This window comes from Colletes latitarsis, chromosome 9, assembly GCF_051014445.1.
Source record: "Colletes latitarsis isolate SP2378_abdomen chromosome 9, iyColLati1, whole genome shotgun sequence".
Taxonomy (NCBI): Eukaryota; Metazoa; Arthropoda; class Insecta; order Hymenoptera; family Colletidae; genus Colletes; species Colletes latitarsis.
Window position 1 is genome coordinate 31970869 of NC_135142.1, and position 19049 is coordinate 31989917.

Genomic DNA, 19049 nt, shown 5'->3' on the forward strand with positions numbered 1-19049 from the left:
TCATCCTTGTTAACGTTACTAGTAATTAAATTGTACGCTGAGGGGTTGATAAATAGCATTTAAAAATTGTCGAAACCGAAATTGTCGAATAAAAAACGAATAATAAGCGGTTCCGGGGTGCTCTTAGCGTAATCGAAGGCCATCGGAACGAATGGTGGGTAAGTGATATTTATTACGTAGGGAAATGGCGGTGGTACACGAAATTAGTTCCACCATGGCGAACGCTCGTTCTGCATAAATCCATTCTGTACGTTCAATTTCCATTAACCGCTTTGATATGCCGGCTTAATCGTCGGCTCGGCGACATGTTGACTGATCTGATGCAGGAGGTCCATTATCTTCGGCAGCTAAGAGGTATGCATTGTTACTGGGTCCGCGTGATAGGCGTGTAGCGATGCGTTGTAATTCTCGTGTCTCTTTAAGTGTCGCTTAAGGTACCAGTAAGGCGTATGACGCATACAAATTCCATGGCCCGTTGGCACGAACGGGCAAGGTTAATGATTTCCCATCTTCCTGATGCATCGTCACGTTCTTGCCAGTTGATTCGTTCTTACGACTCCTCCGTCTTCGACGACCGTGAGTTCAGAAATTCCGTGAATCGCTTTCGGGTTCTTAGACTCGTTAATTTTCCTTGTTCTTCGAAACGTTGTGCGTCATCTGATTTCACGTTTTTCATTCATACGTTCTTTGAAACGTTATCGTAATATTTACGTTGGAAACATCTTCGATAGACGCGCGACACTGGTCAAGATAATAATTGGAGGGGTTGATAGGGGAGCACAACCATGTTTTCGATACGTATGAATCATTTAATTGATTTATACCATTGTTTGACCAGATAATATTCAGTTAGAAAAATGAAAATTTTTCGACGGTTCGTCCAGGCGATGCTAATGGCCTCGTCAGCAAGGCTAATACAGCAAACCTTGCCTTAGACGCAGTTAGGTTTCTGATGGTGCATTATTCATTTGAATAATGAACCATCAGCGTTCTATATAGTACAAACTCGGTGGTCTGACACATATGGAATCGGAGCACTGTCGGATTATTGAAAATAACCAGTATTAAACGTGCTACGCAATTATAGAAATAACACTATCTTATTTGTACGATACTTTTGCGTATCAGAGATACATAAACGCTATTATTAGTGAATAAATCATCAGGCATAATTGATAATACTCGTCGTTTATATGTTTCAATAATTCGTGCAAAACAAAATTATATTAAACCATATTTAAACTCGAATAGAGAAAGTTTGAAATGGAAATGCAGATTTATTTATACGTAATATATTTCAGTACGCTAGTTGTCACTTACGTTTAGAAAATATATATGGTCATTAAGCGATCAAAATTCATCGAAACGAAGGATGACAGAATACTGAAGGGATGGACGAATGAATGAGTTGTTTTTACGATGAAAGTAAACGCATTGTTCTATATTGATAAGTTGAAACGCTAGCCGCCGTCGAGTGTCGAGTTACTGAACGTGTCCGATTAGCGAACAGATGGATTATACTGTACTATACATTGCATTAAACACATTACTTTCTTCGGTTCTAATATCTTTACGATAGTTAAAGGGTCGATTTCTTGTCCTCTTCAAGGCGCAGAAGAATGTTCGAGGCGTTTAAATGGACGATTCAAATTTCTCTTTGTTACTGTAATTTAGTTGGCACGTGGCCAACGTAAGAACGCATGCAACGCAAATTGCACTCTTACCGTTGTTCGCGAGTTTATATTACACCTTACGATAATAATTTGCTGTATGGTTGCACTTTAGGCGTCGGACCGTGAAGCCACGGGCCAATTTATTTACCGCAACAGCGATCTATAAAAGATGCAAAAACTCGATTCGTCCGGGGTTCACGCAATCTTTAAATTATTTTTAATGTGAACGAATAACTAAAAGGTTAATACGAAGAAACCCAATGCATTATGATGCAGTTTATAATACCAGCTATTTTCGTTCGTATATACGTGTATTCGGTTTTTTCGTGCTCTCATACTATTTAGTTTATTAGTAATCGTAGCTAATGAAGCATTATTAATCAACGATATTATCGAAGTGATGAAATCGTTCGATCGTCATTCGGATTTTCCTACGTCAAACCGTTTTATCGTGCCTTCGTCTATACATAATTAATTTCTTGTGTGCTATAACGCATTCGACATGTGTTTATTCAGTTTTTGCTAAAAAATAAAAGTCGCAAAAATTAAAGTTCCTCAATATTTAGACTCTTTAGACGTTCTTTGGCATACAAAAACAACTAGATTCCAGAGTATATATTGTCCAACTTTCAATCAAATTTTTGCTCTCTTCCGCACGTAATATGTAAAAGCTGATTGTGTACATTTTAGGATAAAACGATGGTGTTTGGTATTCGTAATATAATATAAGAGAAAAAGTGGAATTGTTTCTACAGAAGTATACCAGTCGCGTTTGTATACGTTCTAAAAATTGAACGGCTTGGCCAGGGAACAACATCTTTTTGTCTTCACAATTTTGTAAAGAGCCTCGAACTATGGCTGTTCCTCGATCCAACTTGGAAGTCACTGCAAAACAGACTTTCCAATCGGGACGAACGATTTGGAGCGATACGAGAGCGTGGCCGTCTCGAATCATTCCCTACTTATACATACACGCGAAACAGTGAACTTTATGCACACGTTCGTGCATCGCATGCACAACACATCTTTCTCTGTGTAACCAGCCTCGAACAGGGTAAGAGAGATTTCGCTCCATCCTCGCTTCTTTTCCCGCGTATGCTCCATTCCTTTTTCGCCACGGTCCTTGCTCCATGGCGAAGCGATCAAGGCCGAGAAAAAGACTAAACGGAGAATGGAAGGGACGAGGAAAACGAATCGTGCTCGCTCTCGTTTACGCGCGTAAACGGTCGCTTCGCCCGGAGTTTTCGAGCGCCTACGACGCCGCAGGATTTTATTACGGCAAACAATTTTTTTTTACGGGGATCGATCACTCGAATCGAGCGAGTTAACGATAACTCGAACGAACGGAACGTCGGCGATTCCATTCAATTTTTATCCGAGAAGGTTCCGCGTAAACATTTTCCTTTTTATCGGGAGCTCGTACAAAGTTATTTTTACCGTTTTATTCGAAAGAATTTTGTCAGGCGGGTAGATTCCCGTGGTATGCAGTTACGCGTGATCCTTAAAGTGTTAATACACTCGAACGGATATTTCAAGACGATGGCGGTTTTAACGGTCGTACCACAAAACCATGCGGGTATTTTTAGAACCGGTCCATTTATGACGCTGGAAAAATAATACTCCGTGCACGTTGCGCTTTAATTTACCGTTAATAAGTGGCAGGGAGCGCGGGAGCGTCGTTTTTAAACGTTTTCTTCGATCCACGGGGCATCCTATAAAGCAACGTTTCCGACACTTTTTCATTCGACGATACAGCGCGGTTACTTTGTTTTTAAAATGAGACGCTTTAGCACGCTTTATACCAAAATACAGTCTATTTTTTGAAACTGTGTAGAATCGACGCAGAGATTACAGCCTCGCAGAGAAAGTACATGTATGCATACGTCATTTTACTTTCTCGATACATGCGTGTAACGGGGTATGCATTTAGAAAGTACGTTTGTTCCCGGAGACGCAATTCTTGCGTTCCACGATCCATCTTCGGCGATTTGACTCGCGGCGGCTATTAATTCTGTCTACGGTTTCAAGTTTATCGTTCATCTGCTATCGTGCTGTCACGCGATCATAATTTGCCGCTTTCTGTCGCCACGAACGATCGTCATCCGACGACGTTTTCTTACAACCATGAATCAGGATTGTCGATTCTATAAATCTAACTGTTTCGATTCCATGCGCGCAACCCTGTCGTCTTTCGTCCCTTGGTCAGCTGTTTCTTCAACACCCTGTACATTAGAGTATTTAATAAAACAAAGACGACCTTAGCCTTTCGTTATTAGATGACTAAGACTTCACACGAATTTAAACGTTGAAATAGAACGTGATTAGTAACACGCTTGGATAATTCGCTGATTCATGGGCTAGCGGGTCATGTCTTTCAATTTTATAGAAAAATCTTACTTCAAGTTAGTAGTAATGTTGCTTGCTGAAATTAAAAGGAAGTAGAAGTTGGGTCGAGCCCGAACGATCCGTCATGGCGGAACAGACGCCTCTCGAATTTCATTAACTGCACCGGTGACGAGTGATGCAACGACATCGTCGCGTCACCCGGTACTCGCCAAGTGAGCAACCCCGGTGCACGTCTATGACACGCCTATACCTATTTGGAAGCGTGACAGCACGGTATAGTGTACGGTCACGCGCGCCACGCCATCCGGATTTCAATTAGACTAATGCACCAGCACCGTTGTGAAAGGAATATTTGTTCCCTCCTCTGTTGCGCGGCTTGCAAAACGCATAAAGCATGAGATCTCGGGCCAAACACGTGCGATGCAGCGCCGAGACGCTTTTTCCTCGCAGCCACGAGCGTCGCGGTTACGAGGCGCGATAACAGTTTCGATTTTTAGCGAACTTGTTATCATTTAACTCTTACGCGAACGGTCGGGTTCCCTTATCAATTTCAATTTTCTTCCAAAGTTGTTTTCTTTAACGCTTTATATACGAATGGATATGGACAAATTTTTCGACGAAATTAAAAAATTTCAAATCCTTCTGGAAAAATTATTTTCGGTTGCAGGGGTCAATTACAATCATTTTTGGTCAATAGATATACCCACGAATTCCTACGCACTTTCGAGAAAAAAATTCCTTACCGAAAATATAATTTCTGGCCAGAAATGTTACCTCGAAATTTCATGCGAATCTTTGAAACGTCATAACTTCTGTACGGATTGGACGATGTTAATGTTTCGGAATGCAAACAACGCGTATTTTAGTGAAGAATATTTAGAAATTCTAAGAATGTTGGAAAAGTTGTGCCTTGATCCTGTAAAGTGGGAAAACTTGCATAGAAATGGGCGGGCTAAAATCTAAAGTCGTTCCTTTCGTGACGAAGTATGTATAAATAACAACATTGTGAATTAAATTTGCATTCTAACGGAATCACTGCACGTTGTGTTTGGCATGCATTAGACATGGCGGTGTTTTCCAGAAGTTGCACATCTCGGCTCCAAGTGGACGAAACATGTTTATGCGGGAAGCAAGGCGGAAAGGCACGTTGGCCATTACGCAGGCTATTCTTAGAACAAGTCTGGAGAGAGTCTTAATGGTTAAAGAAAAATAGAGGACCGTTTTCCGTCTCTAATACGCGACGTTTCATGGCGGGCAGTCAGGTACTCTGGGTGTTGATTCAGTGTGAGACCAGAAATTAGGAGAAAATGAAAACGTTATTTACACGGACCGTTCCGTTTTCCAAAAGCAAAGAATACGTGTACGTTATAGTTCTGGATAGTAGTTGAACGAAGAAATGAACAAATAAGGAACTCCTGGAGGCCCTTCTACGTGGGGGTCCGAAGCTGAAGCTTCATTAGCTTCGTGGTAGATGTGCCTCTGGGTATGGGAGACCCTTCAGACTCTAGTCTCGGAGCAAGGAAATTTTCTTTTGGGTCATTCTTACTGCTGGTGTCTACCACAACTTCGGGAATGTGATCCTTGTATAGAATATCAGTACGAAATGAATAAAATTGCTGTTCAAGTACTTAAAATTAAAACCAAGTCAAGTATTCATCGTCTTTTAAATGCCTTCGTTCTCGCGTCAGGATGATGAAATTACCGTGGAGAGGTATCTACAGGTTCTTAACATCACGTACCCCTCGAAATCCTATTCGTTCGAGACGTTGAAAGCGAAAGGATATCCATCGGCCCTTTCCTTGGTAATTACAGTACGGAAGATTATTTTCTACCGGTGGAACGAGGCAATTATCGGTAGCACACGTGTGCGCCGTAAGTCACTACCCGTCGCGAGTGCGTGGAACGAAACCGGATACGAATTCACGCAACCCTCGATACGAAATGTCTCTTTGTAATTTTCTACGGTATCGGGTTTAAACGAGTCCACGTCGATGCGAAAACTAACGATCGTAACCAACCATTCTGCGTTTTAGCCCGTGCACGAAGCACAAAAGCCTCTTATTTTTATTTCAACCCTTTTGAAATGATAAAAATAACGTTGGCCAGCCATCTTATCTCAGCCATCCATCGCTGGTCTCCTTTAGGAAACCCGGGTATTTCGCGTCCACGCGCAAAACGAAGCACCCGACATGCACGATATCGAAAAGGTTAAAAACTGGTCGGATTCATTCGGCTTTATCCCTCCCTCGAAACGTCGGGAAAACAATAGCAGGAGTGTTGCAGGATGTATTGCTGAGAGTAGAAAAAGAAACGACCGGCGGGCGAGGTTGGACGTGAGGCTAGAACGGAAAGAGGAATAGCACGGAAAGGGATGGAAGGCGAGCGAAACTGCCGGAGAGGGCGAAATGGGCCGTTGTTCGAGGGTGACAAAGGGTGGTTGTGAGAGATGAAGAGCGAGGGAGTACGATGGGAAGGCAGGTTTTGCCGGTCGATGTTGCTGGTGTTGTGCCTCACGTTTACGTAGATCCTCACGCGTGTGCGTGTTCACGCGATGAGAACGTATCTCGAATGAAAAGCGGTGGTTCTGTGTCGCGAGAACGGTTCTTTTTGCCTCCTTAATGGATGTTTGCTGGTCTAAAATGATAAGGAACTGGAAAATTCTTGACACCGACCCGTTCGTTTTTCCTCTCGTCGACGAAACCCGTAGAGTAGACATATTAATCTAACACGATTGAACAAAGAATCAAATATTGTGCTAGTTTAGAATTTGCCAAGATCGTCGCTATTGGTCGAAAGGACGATGTGTAACGTATTCATGACCAAGCCCACCGTATCGAAAGGGTCGACGAATGGCTTCTTTCTTGGAATTCTACTGTGAAAATTACTCTTTCGTAATTCAGGATGAGAGTCTTTGCACGTTCAATTTTCTTCCTGTATAATTCATTAACCGGACATTCTCCTGAGGTTGCATCCTCGTAACCATGAAAGTACACGATCAGAACCCACGGGTTACAAGCTGATGGAAACTCTGAGCAATTTCACGCGAAAACGGCGTCCGTGGGATTTATACGAAATATTCTCGCACACGTACGGAGGAAGGAGAAGAGCATCGCGTACACGCACGGACGCGCGTCTCTGCATGCAAATACCTGACCGTGCACGACCACTTCCGCACACGGGAACGCACGCGTATACGTCGCGCGCAGAATCGCGTAACACGGGTAAAATATAAATTCTGACGGCGATATGATCGCGGCGCGGGCGTATCGACGCGAAATTTCCACCGGGCTAATAAAACCTTTACGTGATCTACAGCCGTGCTCGTATTTCACCGGGTTTAATTACGCTCCCTCGAATAATTTCATCGCGAGGAAATGCCCGTTCTCCGGCGTGGAAAAATTCGCATCCGAATGGCGCGCGCCCGCGCGAAATTAAGGGAGACAGTCGGCCATTTTCGGCCCCGAAAATAGACGGTTCTTTATAATTTTTCTTTTTCACGGCGGAAGAGTAATTGGATTGGAATGAGAATTAGTAGACACGCGTAACGAAGTTTTACGATACGCGTGTTCAGTTTGTACGGGGAAAATGTGAATATTTTGCGTAGAAAAATTGTTTGGATCGGGGGATGGCGTTACTTTTTTTTTTTTAATGGTCGTAGAGACCGAGAACTCGTAACACAACAAGATATTCAGAATGTGGCAAAGTTTTGTAGGTGCAATTTTTCCAGCTGCCCAATATACAACGTATTACTGACCGGATGCAAATGTCCGTGCGCGCGCATGTGCCGATAGCATCGCATACGTTTCCGTATAAAATCGAAATATAAGTGACCTGGAGAATTTAATCCGGGTCAGCGTTCGGAGGGGGAAGTTGCGTCGGGGTTTTTGTCGACTGTAAATATTTCTGTCGAGTTAAACGAACGAACCGTCCGAAATATACGCGCATTCCCCCTTTTCGCGTTTTGAATTATGGTTTTTTATTATTGGCATCTTGGAATTATCGAATATTTCTATAATTAATTTCTGAAGTCGCAATCGACGATTACAACCATCGAAGCACGCCGGGACGAAAATTCCTATCGTTCGCCGTGAAAATCGGTTTTCTCCCTTTTCGGAGTTTCCGCAGGGTTGTAGCTTGCACTGGTATCGGTGCATATAAATCACGCGTGTACGTAGAACGTTTGAAGTTCCTGGCCCGACAGTGATTGATACGGATTCGTGGGAATGTGTGTGTAAGTATTAACGTGCGTCGAGTCATCGAGCAACCCGGTTAATGAGATTCCACAGAGAAACGAGTCCACCGGTGTATATCGTCATGTTGCACGCATTAACGATCCTTCTGTTCTTAAGAGGCTCATTTGTTCCAGGGGAGGCCGTTAGTTTAATTTCGCGCTGCGTCGTTGTAGCCTCTCGACTTCTCGATTAAAACCCATAGACGCGCCTCCTTTCTGCGTTTGATCTTTCATCGTCGTTCCTTTTGTTGTCCTTGTCGTAGCGAATATTCTTCCCTTCGATCTCGACGAGTAACTTTCCATCAACGGTGAATCCAATATTTTAGCAGCGAGAGGGATCGTTTTTCAAATGAAGATTAATGCCTCGCAGATACACGAACAGAAAATATTTAGCATCGCGAATTCGTGCCCGAACTATTTCAATCATACGAACAATTTCGAATAGAGTTTATGACATGGCCGTGCCTCGGCCAAGTTCTGGGTCGGATGTGCTCCTCCAACCCCGTCTGGAACTCGTAGGGTTAAAGATCAGGCCTCAGTCAGCACGCTCGAGAAGTTATATCTGGAATTCAGCTTGGATTACCGTCAGAAATTCCGTACCGCTTTCAATGCCGATCCTTGTTAGCTTACGCGAATAAAATTCTGTCGGGTCAGGCTTCCAACCAATTTGTCCCAGTTACGTTCTCTTTCTTTGGTTTCCATTTTTACTCTCTATTATGCGAAACGTTAGAATCTCCGCGATATTTAAACGCGTTTTAGCTAATTGAAAACTATAGAAACTAGCACCGTAGATCACAGAAGTTGGGCAATTCAGTCTGCGACCGATGGTTAACAAAAGTGCAAGAAAGTAGCTCCAATATGCTTCCGGTGTATGGTACACGTTGCCTGACTTATCACACATAAATTACGACCAAACTTTCACCACTACAGCGCGAAGTTTTATGCCGTAGGGTTGATCCGAATTTGAACGATTCCCTGCAGTTTCACGCGACTAACTTCTGTTCGCTCGCGAGACCCAACAAGTTCACTTCGACTTCTTCGCTCTTCGAGACAGTCTGGCTGCTAACGTGAAATACGTACTTAAATATCTTCTCCGCGACGCGTTCATTCGTATTAAATTAACATCCTTCCACCCAGACTGGTTAATAAATTGCATTTCTGTTATTGGTACTACAAGTGAATTTCTTTCGATAGTCTTGGAGTGATTTTCAAAATTGATCGGTGTCTCGATGGTGAGAAGAAATATTAAATTCTGTTTTAAAGTTGGAAAAATTTCGAAAGCGCTCTGAAACTTTGAGAGAAGTTCATGGTGATAATTATGTGTACCCTCGAAAGTGTTCGACTTAATTTTATTAATATTTACACGACTTGCTTAGCATATTCTAATTAAATTTTTATTCCCGAGTCGTTTCCACAATAATCCGGCTTCTCGTGATGTTGGCTGTCCTTCTGGTTGCTCGATGGCCCCCAGATAATCCGTTCTAGGCGCGCGGGCATTGAATTTGGAGAATCGAAAAACCGGATCACCGATCACCAACGTTGTTCGAGCCCCAAGTCCTGTTCGTTAACGAGGATCCTCCGCGGGAGATTCGCACGGGCACGGTTTATCGTCGATCGTAATCGCTCACGTTCGAAATATCGGGCCATAAATTCAATTAACCTGACGAGCGTCACGGTCGAACTGTGCTCTTGTGCGCACCTATGCAAGCAACTGAACTTCGTTATGGTGCATCGATGCATACGTGTCCTTGGGCAATGGCCTTTGAACCATCGCTCAACCATGCTGAAAACCCCGCGTTGGGTCGCAGGAGGAACTGTTACAGAATCTGGGACCCCGCGGTTCCTCGTTAGACGTAATTTCACAATTTCGTCACTCCTATTTTCGTCAACGATGCTATTACCTCTGTCAACAAATATGCACGGCAATTGATTTTATATTTTAGCAATTATTCAGCTTTTCGTCTTCGCTGATATCGACAATTTTTAGCTAGCTCCGTGACACTCGATGGAAACGTTTCGGGGACGCATGCAGAAAAGAGAAAAGAAGGAGGATGCTTGGCCGGTCGCCAAACGAGTAACTTATGATACTAGCCGCAATAAAATTATCTCCACGCTCGCTCCTACCTATATCGAAGATTTATACTCTTTTTACGGACTCGCGCGAACGCAAATATTCTTTATCGAGGAAGATTTCGTTGGAGATTTACGCGAGTTTCGATAGGTTCTATTTTCTCGATCTGTAACAAACCCTTATTCCGCAACGTAAAGCTAGTGTGAAAAAACTGAAACGTAGCACGTAACGCGAGTGAGACATAATAGCTACACGTCGAAAAAAATTATATTTCCGAACGCACTATAATATCAGTGGTGCTTTGCATTTGAAATGGCGTTCATTATTCTTTTGTACCGCGCGCCTTATGCTGCCTTCTCACCGTCTATCACGAATAAATGCTGCCCGTGTCGTAGGTGGCGCCGTTTATCTCCTTTATCTTTCCATTAGAACGTCAATGTTAACCAGCCGTTCTTTTCCCGTGGATCCGCGGGACACCTCGAAGCCAGTATAAAACCGTTCTCCCTGGCAGCCACCGGACATACACGTGCCTATTACCTGGGACAAAACTAGTATAGAACAATGGAGCGTCTCCCCTACGTAATTACCGAGCAGCTTGGCTGTTCGAGAAGGGCGAGAGCCCTCTTCTCTCGCTCGTTCCGTTCACCTAGTCTTCTGGCTCGGTTCGCGATTATCGTGTACGTGTGCATGCACTCACGTACGTACACGGTCTCGTGTGGATATCGTCGCGCACGTGTGCGTCTCGTACCTATCTGGCCCTCTGCCGCAATTACCGGCAGGCAACAGATGCGTGTACTCTCGTTCCTGTTGCACGTTTCTAACTCGGTAAAGCGTTTCCCCTCCCAGAACATTCACGCACGTGACACCACACGAGTCTGCACAGTCCGTCGCACAGCGGGCCATTCGTCCGATCTGGCTGCCCAAAAATTCTTTTCATTATTTCCTCGGTTCACAATGTGTCCATCTACTCGTTCACGACACTTTAAGCCAGCGATTCCCAATCTCTGTCCTTCGATTTCCTCCTCTTCCCTCGATCTTACTCTACCTTTACCTAGGGGTACGCAAAGTCTCGAAAATTCAAAGAATATAAATGAATGATAACCGGAATATAGGAAATAAATGTCAGATATGTAATTAACTATAGAATATTTTATTTAGAATTTTCATGTAAAAGTGCCAATTTTTCTATATTGCCTGATAGCATATGTATTAAAGAATCGAGACCTCGCACACCCCTACCTTTAACCTTTTCGGTACTGTAGACGAAAGTAGCGCCTCTAAAGGGTCTAGTGTCGGATCTTTCCCTCTCCTACACGCAAAGATGCTTTGTTCAAATTTTAGCGTGAAAAGAAAATTCGATAGTTTGAGAGTCGCTGCTTTAAGGCTTTAGGGACGATTATTTCAGTCCCCCCAGGTAAATTGGACACTTCCCGGTCCTGTCGGTCGGGGTTGTTTACCACGAGCAGTCCCAAAATTTGTTGTGTACACCAACGGACAAAAATTCACCATTATCATCGTTACAAAGGAGGAGGGGTGGGGCAATCGACCGATGAATTACATTTTAAGGCACGCTTTTACGGCGAGTTCTCCAGAAACCTATTACCCGGGCGAAACAACGGACTTCTATGCTTTGGAACGACGTTGTAATTTCCCGGGGAGCCGTAGAGGCTGGCCTAACAATGGAGAACCCGTAAATTTATGACATAAAAACGATCATAAACTCCGTACGCTCGTAACGAATTAATCAATCTTAACGGGCTTTATGGTTATTTAAAGTTTAATTTCCTGTAAATTATGCGTTTGCTTTATATCGTAACTTCCTCGGTTGTCTGCGTGTATCGATCATCTCGTAATCCTAGGTCAGTAATTGTGTGCGTAACCATTTTCTTTGATGGCTGCGTATCGATGCACCGACGCGCGGGAAATTCAAACAAATTACTCCATATTTTACTACGGACGTAAACGTGGACTTTGTTATCATTTCACTTCTTTTTCATTTGTATTTTTGCCCAAAGCGTGCTCTTTTTACGACAGGTGAAAAGATTTTAATTCGTTCGGCAGTGTAATTGGCAAAGAAAATGAATACATTCCAGTGCAGTGATATATTTCAATTAAGAGTGTATGAAAATTTTTTTGATCCGGCGTACGTGTGCGATAAATTCTTTCTCTTTTCGTGGAAATATTCGCATGTCATTAATCGTTCACGGAATCACGGATAATGGAGTCATACATTATGCACGATCTTACCAACGAAAACAGCCGCATTTTTATCGCTACTCTATCGTCGACTTTCATATCCATCCGAGCCCGAGCAGCCTTTGTTCCGTAATTTACGGATATTCCGATCGAATCCATAGCCATTGGCTGATAGTGGAATAGAAAATTGGAACATTACGCGGATCCGTACGCTCTAAGTGCCTATGTGTGCGTAATACTGCGATGCATTATGCATGAATTATGGTATTAACCGGGGATGGGAAAATTTATTATTTAGGTAAACATTTCAAACGAGTAAAAGTTCTATAAAAATTATAATCCAAGGCGTGGAAACGTAACTTAACTTTAGTTTACCGATGAGAGCGTAAAACAAAAGTCGAAGAATAAATTCCTCGTTTCGTTTCGAAAGCTCGGGGATCATAGTTCGAGATACACCGAGTTATCCAATGAATTAGTTACGGAGAAAATCGATGACAGCAGCTTGAACTTGACCGGATTACAAAAGCATGTTATAAATGCCACGGAAAATATAAGAAGGAAGAAGTTAAAAATAAAAACGTCGAACTAACTTGAGGGAGAAGCGCTGCCATTGCGTTACAGAACCTACGCATAAAAATATAATTTATCGATATTGTCGGAATAGAAACTTGGTATTAAATATTATTTTATAACTCGAATAACACATTGGTGCTCGCATTGATGATCGTTTCGAACAAAGAAGTCCCCAGGAATGAGTAATCAAATATTTCCCAAATATTACCAAATTTTTTTGTAGGAAATTAAAGTATAAAATCGTAAATTTTATTGTTGGTACGCTGAATCCTAACTCCGTAACGCGACGACTCGACGCCACGATCTTTCTAGGATTTCAAGCTGGACGAACGTGCTGCGCGTATTTCCGCTCTGTTTATTCAGCTAGGAGAAACCCAGGCGACGACACAGATAAGGGAAAGCTGAAGGGACACGTGCAAGAAACAGAGAGGGAAAATTGTAACTAAAGATAGAGCGAACGGGAGAAGTAAAAGAAACGAGCGAGAAAAATAAACCAGGTACAGGCGGGACGAAGAGAAACTAGATCGTTGGAGGCGAAAACGAAAGTGAGACGTACGAGGGAGACCGTAGAGAGAGAGAGGAACGACTATTGGATGAAATAGAGCAAATGGGAAGGGCCAGAAGTGTCGCTAGAAAACGAGACTCTGACGGTGAAAAGGTGAGATGGAATGAAAACAGACGCCTACGAACAGAGGTTCCCAATCGCGAGTCACAGTTTCTACTGGGTGAGCTGCGGAGATTGTTGTATTTTTTCTTTTAAACCTGTTGAGAATGCCTCCATTTCACTTTGGATCCGATAAGGAGAGTGTACATTCTTCGAGACATCGATTTAATCCTAGTATAATAATTCCTATTCGATCCTTCGTGGTTCCACGTAGAGCAGGTCTCGATTTAACGACATTTCAACAACATCGTGTACACGTTTCTCGATGCAAGGGTCGAATGGTTAAACCGAGCCAAGTTGCGGTTATTATCGACGTTTGGTCTCAAAAAATTGCTGGGCTATTGTACGATCCCCTTGAAGCCATATGTCGGGGCAAAAGTCAGTTGGTGCAGCGGAAAAAGTTGGGAAACACTGGTCTAGAATAGCATAGACGAAGCGAGACAGTCGAAAGAGGAAGGATGGAAAGAAATGTAAAACGGCAGACACACGCGACCAAATGACAAATCGCATGACGGTAGAACTTTCGAGCTCTTTGTCCCCTACTGTCTGGGAAGCTGGCGGAACGGTTGGGAAACGTGACGGGGATGAAACGATAAAAAAGCAGGAGGAGAGCCTCACGGAATCGTGGCTTGATTTGGAATTGTATCCGGTTAGATCTGACGAGGTGACTGGATAACTTGATGAGAAGCGGAAGAGAAAAATAGACGGTCGAGAAAGACAAATCCGTGGAAGTCCTTCTCGTTGGATTCTAAGACTCTAAAAAATACGAAACTGTACGGGGAACGTTCGTCGAAAGTTTTTCCCTGGTTTCACGGATATTTTGTACACCGTTTCGTTGAATCCGCGATACCGAACGATCGAACCGCGAACGTTTGTCGGCGATTCCGCGTTGAAACTTTTAACGAAGCAAACGGAACTTCACGGAAGCGGCATTTTAATTAGACGTTCGATTTAGAGAAGTTCGAAAGACACAGGATTGGTACGTCAAACAATCGCGAAGTGAATTCTGCGGTGGAAAGTGATTTATAGTTTGTATAACTAACATAATTATTTGAGTCACGCGGATAGTTCCGGCAAGTTTGAAATTGGGTGTTACGCATAGTTGGGACTTCCCTTCGTACGTAACCCTTCGATAGATGGTGGATTAAAATGTCGATTATCGAAAACTTTGCCCAAACCAACGTAACCCCGAAGTCGTAACAAATCTAAGTTTAAATCCACCGTACTTTAATCCAAAAAATAAGAGAATTTATATCGACAGAGATAGATAGATATTTAAATAGATAGATACATAGGTGCCTACAAAATCGAAAAAAGTTACTTTGTTTTTGTTACAGGTGAGTGATAACGTCCCTAATGAATTAGTCAAGTGGGAGCCAGCAGCCAGGTAACGTAAACACTGAACTTGCACCTCGACGCCTGACCAAACTTGTATCGAAAAGTTTCGTTTTCTCGTTTGTCGAGTGAAACGAAGTCGAAATTCTAAATTTAAACACGATCCGATCGCGCGAATAAGCATAATTCGCAGAAACCTTAGAGAAGCGAATATGAACGAGGGAAGCGACAATCGGGAATAGTCTAGTCGAGTTTGATCGAAGAGTTGCTAAACCGGGGATCCTGAAGGTTTCAAATCCTTCAGGAGGAGCAGGGGTCGAGGGAAGGCTGGGTTGGAAGCCTCGAAGCAAATTTCTTACTGCAAACAAACTACTTAATAGCTATTGTTACGGTCTTATCGTGAACTTTCTCGGTGGGGTGGGGGCAATCTTAGTCACGCCGTTGGAAGAAGTTCGCGAAAGGAAGGGCAGAGCTTCCTCGTGAAATTCACCTTACGGCGTAATTCTGTTTTGCTGTCCGAAAGTCCCGGGAATGTTGGATAATATGGTCGTTGGAGGGGTAGATAGGAAGCAAAAAAAGGCGAAGGAGAAGGAGGGGGACGGGTATGGAGGGAGAGACGAAGGTTTGCGTTAAAGTGTATTCAAAGCTCGCGAGACGAGCAACGAGAGCAGGAGCAGTTCCAAGCAATTCGAGGGACGTTGTTTCACCTCCAACCACTTTCCGGAATTTCGACAGCCCTGGTAATTGCGGTGTACGTTGATAGTATCGATTAAAATCAGGATAGATCTCCTTTTGACTATATTTATTTATTTATGTTAGAGAATGATCAAGTTTAAACGGTTTTAAGGGGCGTCTACACTTTTCTTTAATTCAATTGATCTAATTAACTTAGGGTAGCGCCAACGCGTATAAAGAGATTTGTTCCGTATTTCTCTACGTATGGATCGATAATTAAATTCGAATGTTCGTAAACAACATCGACGGCTTCGTCCGCTGTAAGATGACTAAAGAGATAATCCCAGTTCGAGTTACCCAACTCATTAATCCTATTATAATCAGCAAGCGAGAAATTGCTACACGTGATAGGATGAGTTTTTTTTATGCTTAAATATTACGCTTTTAATCGGGTTCTCTTATAGTGCATCAGTTTTGGATTTTGTAAGTTATCAAAAAGTGTTTTGAAATTTGTGATACGCGTTCGATTAGCGGCGAATTTGAACAATCGCGAGGATAAATTAAAACGATAATTGAAACGGAGGAAATGTTTACCTTGGGGAAAGGAGAACGAGAACGGATTGGTCGAACTCGGAGATGAACTTCGCAGAGGTTGAGGGATCAATACAATCTCGATAGTTCGATTTTCACTTTCGCGCCAAGTCTACCTTGACACGATGAAACGCAATGAAATACCGTACAATCAGCAACGAGAAAACTGCACTCATGAAAGGGAACGACGAGTGTGTGGGTAGGGTAGTGGTGGTGGTGGTGGTGGTGGTGGGTTTCTCAGATGGTGTGACTTGCATTTAATTACCGGGGTCTCATGACCGTCTCTGAAAAGCCAATGTCGCGCGATGGCGCCACGTTCCTACCCCTTTCGTTTCGTTATTCGAGTTGCTCCATGGACCTAAAGGATGGTGCTTAGTATAGGAGGGTGAGTCACGAGTCGAAAGGGGAAACAACCTCTAAACGACTGTCAGCCATTTTGGTATGGTCATCCGGCGATGACAAAATCTAATCAAGCTACCTAATATGACCTAGTGAAAGTTAAATCGCTGTCGTTCGAAATACAATTGACATTTTTGCATTTAGTTTGTCTCACAGTTGGAACTGTTGAAATCTACAGATTTTTAATCGTAATGGGGATCAGAAAAAAGTATTCAAGTATTGATCAATTCGTTTATATATAAATGTCCTTTATTTCCGGTGGGTTGCTTCGGCGTGTTTGCTTCGTCGTTTAGACGTGGATGCTCGTTTCTTAACCGACTATCGAGAATAAAACCGTTTAATTAATATCGGCGTTGGTTCGGCGTCTTGAGAGTGAAAACAACACGGCGCCAGAGACTAAAATCGTGATTCATCGTCGGTTCGATTGGTGGGATCAGATCGGGACCGGGACAATCCCCGATCTGCACAGCGTTTCATGGCACCGAAGATAATGATCGCTTTCCTGGCAGTGTGTCGTAATTTAAAGCGACGTTATTTTGCGCGCGAGTTTCTCGCTGTCCTTACCAAGTCTTGTCTTACCGGTTGCAACAATCGGATAATAACTCTCCTTCGAGATTCTGCTCCATCCCACGTCCTCCTTCTTCCCTTGTCCTTGTTCATGGAAGGAGTTACATGACGTAAGTGCATTTAGAGGAAGTCTATCTTAACTTCGATCACGATTCTTTGTTCCCAGAAAAAGTCGTGTGCATCATGTTTGGTCATGGAAGTTGCTAATAATGAAATAATAGCTATTTATTTAATCTCAAATAACAAATATACCGGATGTATTTTCTCCAGGGAATTTATATTTACACTTTGAAGTTCAATTATTTTGTATTTTGCAGTAACTTTATAATATGGTCGTATATTTGTTTAACCATGGATGTTGTTATATTGTATTTATATAAAAAAGTGTAAAAAATGCTTTTGCATCGGCCGGGAATCGAACCCGGGCCGCCCGCGTGGCAGGCGAGCATTCTACCACTGAACCACCGATGCTTACATATGGAACTTTCTCAACACTGAGAGGAGAAATGCTCTCATTACGCAATTTAGAACCCACCAGTGCACTCATAGAGTACATTCTGCCTGCCACGGCTTATTAATATTGCAAATTCTATGCAGAAATAAATCTGTGAAGTAAAAATGAATTGTATACAAAAGAAAAAAAAAATGATATACTCATATTTATAGTGGTTTTTACAAAAAAAGTAAACGTTGCATCGGCCGGGAATCGAACCCGGGCCGCCCGCGTGGCAGGCGAGCATTCTACCACTGAACCACCGATGCTTGTGAAAGGACTGTTCTAATTAATAGTATTTTCGGACGTAGTGACAAAGATTATTCATTTATAACAATTCTACGGTTCGGATCATTATAATCTTTACTCGTAAAGTAACGGTACTAAAATATTTTTAGAATCGTGATATAATTCTTGACTATTGCTTTTTATTTTTTAGTTTCAGTAGACCGTGTCTTTAAAAGTTGTGTACGTACAGACACTTTCCTTGTTCGGAGGAAAACAAGTCGTTTATGTTACTTGACCGAAACAATATCGTATCGTTGGTCGGTTTCGCCGATGACTTTGGTTCAGGGTCGGCCATTGCTCTTTCGTGGTCCGAGCATAACAAAGAGAACGAGCTGGAGAAACGAGTATGCTCGTCTCGTGCTTTAAAATTAAGTACTGAGTCCTTTCCATTGTTGCAATGCATCGTAGGCAAGGAAAGCTCTCGTTATTGTTATACAATACAAATAAACTTGTCTCTTTTTCTTTTTACATTTTCATAAAGTTTCAAGCAATTGGTATGTTGTAATTTCTTCAATTTTCGAGCCTTTTCAAGTATTTCACTTTAAACTATGCTCAAATGTTTGTAGATTAAGAATGTTTTTGATTATTTTTGTCTAGTTATCGTTCCAAACGTGCAATATACGTGGTTGGAACTGTTTTTGAAGTAAACAAAGATATCGGTGTAACTTCTGTACATTGTATTTATTTTAAACATGCTCGAATTCTTTGTCGAAAATAATCCTGAACATTTATACAGATCCATTATGTTTTTTCTCTATTCTTTTCGAGACATAATCGACCGTTTGACTGCCTATGCACTATGGTTAACAGAAGTCGAATCTCGAGGAAAGCCCAGCGATAGGACAGGTATTCGACTCCGATATCCGGTTTGTCGAGGACCGAAGTCAATGCACCTGGTCCGCCTCGCCGATGCGATCCCTAAACTGCGTCTCCCTCTTACGCAAGAG

At 42.6% G+C, this 19049-nt stretch overlaps 1 protein-coding gene and 2 non-coding genes across 3 annotated transcripts in view; 1 reads left to right on the forward strand and 2 right to left on the reverse strand.

The window, feature by feature from the left end:
- The window catches only part of Dora (zinc finger SWIM domain-containing dorado), a gene marked incomplete at its 5' end in the record, with an annotated part of 77148 nt that overhangs the window by 899 nt on the left and 57200 nt on the right, over positions 1 to 19049 (forward strand). The gene's annotated exons all lie outside the window — the stretch shown is intronic.
- Trnag-gcc (transfer RNA glycine (anticodon GCC)) lies at positions 17722 to 17792 on the reverse strand. Its single transcript has one exon. It is a non-coding gene; the product is annotated as a tRNA-Gly (tRNA).
- Trnag-gcc (transfer RNA glycine (anticodon GCC)) lies at positions 18013 to 18083 on the reverse strand. The gene has a single exon. It is a non-coding gene; the product is annotated as a tRNA-Gly (tRNA).